This window comes from Haliotis cracherodii, unplaced genomic scaffold (assembly GCF_022045235.1).
Source record: "Haliotis cracherodii isolate W230 unplaced genomic scaffold, xgHalCrac1.p SCAF_17, whole genome shotgun sequence".
NCBI lineage: Eukaryota > Metazoa > Mollusca > Gastropoda > Lepetellida > Haliotidae > Haliotis > Haliotis cracherodii.
Genome location: NW_027266272.1, coordinates 20,901,968 through 20,905,645, shown reverse-complemented (window position 1 = coordinate 20,905,645; position 3,678 = coordinate 20,901,968).

Genomic DNA, 3,678 nt, shown 5'->3' with positions numbered 1-3,678 from the left:
CTCTCATGGTTATTTCCATTTCATTGTTTACTCCATGCTCTGTGAATGTTATCCTACCCAAAAGCTATATATTTATACATGTTTCTGCCAAGTGTGTAATTCCTGTTTTAAGATCTAAAAAAATATGCATACATTGTTGTTTGTCAGAGAAAGAATGAAGGATATTTACTTGTATACTGATAATTTTGTGTGAATTTAGGAAGTATTTGCAGAAGGCTGTTTGTAGTTCATTGTGTGCTGTAGCTCCAGGCCATATAAAGTGCCTCTGTTTGCCTCAGCCACTTGCTCATGTCATGTTCCAAGGATGAACCAGTTTGTATGATGCAATACATAAAGAATTTTTGTTTATTTAAATATATTGAGTTTGTTAATCATGTAATAATGATGATGGTTTTTTGTTTCTGTTGTGAATGATAGGTTGATTGTAGGTTATTACCATATATAACACTTTTCAAATAAGATTCCAGAAATAAAATTCCTAACTTTTATAACTGATAGGTCTTTGTCTTATTACTACCATACAGTCAGTTTATCACTGTATTAATTACATGGTGTAGCTTCCAGAAAGGGGTTGAATATTGTACAATTGAGCTGTTTACCACATGGTGTAGTTTCCAGAAAGGGGTTGAATATTGTACAATTGAGCTGTTTACCACATGGTGTAGTTTCCAGAAAGGGGTTGAATATTGTACAATTGAGCTGTTTACCACATGGTGTAGTTTCCAGAAAGGGGTTGAATATTGTACAATTGAGCTGTTTACCACGTGGTGTAGTTTCCAGAAAGGGGTTGAATATTGTACAATTGAGCTGTTTACCACATGGTGTAGTTTCCAGAAAGGGGTTGAATATTGTACAATTGAGCTGTTTACCACGTGGTGTAGTTTCCAGAAAGGGGTTGAATATTGTACAATTGAGCTGTTTACCACATGGTGTAGTTTCCAGAAAGGGGTTGAATATTGTACAATTGAGCTGTTTACCACATGGTGTAGTTTCCAGAAAGGGGTTGAATATTGTACAATTGAGCTGTTTACCACATGGTGTAGTTTCCAGAAAGGGGTTGAATATTGTGCATTTCAGCTCTTTATGAGGTGGTGTAGCTTTCAGAAAGGGGTTGAATATTGTGCAGTTCAGCTGTTTACCATGTTTTGTAGCTTTCAGAAAGGGATTGAATATTGTGCAGTTCAGCTCTTTATCAGGTGGTGTAGCTTTCAGAAAGGGGTTGAATATTGTACAATTGAGCTGTTTACCATGTTTTGTAGCTTTCAGAAAGGGATTGAATATTGTGCAGTTGAGCTGTTTACCATGTTTTGTAGCTTTCAGAAAGGGATTGAATATTGTGCAGTTCAGCTCTTTATCAGGTGGTGTAGCTTTCAGAAAGGAGATGAATAATGTTCAGTTCTGCTATTTACCAGGTGGTGTAGCTTCCAGAAAGGGGTTGAATATTGTGCAGTTGAGCTGTTTACCAGTTAGTGAACCTTTCAGAAAGGGGTTGAATATTGCGTAGTTGAGCTGTTTACCAGGTGGTGTAGCGTCCAGAGAGGGGTTGAATATTGTGCAGTTCAGCTGTTTACCACTTTTAGCTTCCAGAAAGGAGTTGAATATTGCGCAGTTGAGCTATTTACCATGTGGTTTAGCTTCCAGAAATGGGTTGAATATTGTGTAGTTGAGCTGTTTACCAGTTAGTGAACCTTTCAGAAAGGGGTTGAATATTGTGCAGTGGAGCTGTTTACCATGTTTTGTAGCTTTCAGAAAGGGATTGAATATTGTGCAGTTCAGCTCTTTATCAGGTGGTGTAGCTTTCAGAAAGGGGTTGAATAATGTTCAGTTCTGCTATTTACCAGGTGATGTAGCTTCCAGAAAGGGGTTGAATATTGTGTAGTTGAGCTGTTTACCAGGTGGTGTAGCGTCCAGAGAGGGGTTGAATATTGTGCAGTTCAGCTGTTTACCACGTGTAGCTTCCAGAAAGGAGTTAAATATTGTGCAGTTCAGCTGTTTACCAGGTGGTGTAGCTTCCAGAAAGGAGTTGAATATTGCTCAGTTGAGCTATTTACCAGGTGGTGTGGCTTACAGGAAGGGGGTGAATATTGTGTATTTAGATGTTTACCATGTTTTGTCGCTTCCAGAAAGGGCTGAATATTATGCAGTTGAGCTATTTACCATGTGGTTTAGCTTCCAGAAATGGGTTGAATATTGTGTAGTTGAGCTGTTTACCAGTTAGTGAACCTTTCAGAAAGGGGTTGAATATTGTGTAGTTGAGCTGTTTACCAGGTGGTGTAGCTTCCAGAGAGGGGTTGAATATTGAGCAGTTCAGCTGTTTACCAGGTGGTGTAGCTTCCAGAAAGGAGTTGAATATTGCGCAGTTGAGCTATTTACCAGGTGGTGTGGCTTACAGGAAGGGGGTAAATATTGTGTATTTAGATGTTTACCATGTTTTGTCGCTTCCAGAAAGGGTTGAATATTGTGCAGTTGAGCTATTTACCATGTGGTTTAGCTTCCAGAAATGGGTTGAATATTGTGTAGTGAGTGAGTATTGATTTGCTCTACTTTTAGCAGCATTCCTGCAATATCACGACGGGGAACACCAGAAATGGGCTTCACTTGTCATACCCATGTGGAAATTGAACCCAGGTCTTTTGTGTGACCAGTGATCGCTTTAATCACTATTCTACCCCACCGGCCCTTGTGAAGTTGAGCTCTGTACAGAGGTGGTATCACTGCCAGAAAGGTGTTAAATATTATGAAGTCGAGCACTGTTTACCAGGTGGTGTAGCTCCAAGAAAGGGGTTGAATATGGTGTAGCTGAAGATCAATGAAGATCCGGATAAGAATAGGTATTCAGCAACCCTTGCTTGCTGTAAAAGGCTACTATACTATCCTAAGAGGCGACTAACGGGACGGGTTGGTCAGGCTTGCTGACTTGGTTGATGCATGTCATCGTATCCCAATTTTGCCAAGTTCGATGCTCATGATGTCAATCACTGGACTGTCTGGACCAGTCTTGGTTATTTACAGGCTGCCGTCATAAAGTTGGACTATTGCTGCGTTCGGCGTAAGTAAGTACCGCCGACCTTCTCCCCAGATAGACGCTCTGGGCATCAAGTGGATATGGTGAAATTGAATTTATAGAATTTATGTGTATATTGCCATTCATAATGTTTTGCAGCAGCTGCTGTCAAGCTGACACATTTTTTATTACGTGCCCCTGAAGAGATCACCCGCTTTAATTAACATACAGCTGTATTACACATTGTGTAATACCAAAAGACGTGCTTATGTACTTTCGGAACACGTTTCATGAACAAATATTGAAAGCTCTCAACATCCATAGAGAATACCACACTCATTCTCGTTAGATACCATTTTTACGAAACCAGTGGACTTTCTATGGTGTCTGACCGAGCGAAAGCGAGGTCAGATACCATAGAAAGTTCACGAGTTTCGTAAAAATGATTTCTATCGAGAATGAGTGTGGTGTTTTATTTATTACCCACGTTAAATATATATTTAAGTGTAAATACATAACAACTTTCGTTCGTTGACAGACCAAACTGAAACCGGTTGCAAAATCTGGTTGCGCATGAATATTGATATATGCCCAAATATGGGCATTGTTGACATGTCTATGCATACGCATTAACAACATACGCCTGCAGTTGTGTTTGCAAACAAAACAGAACC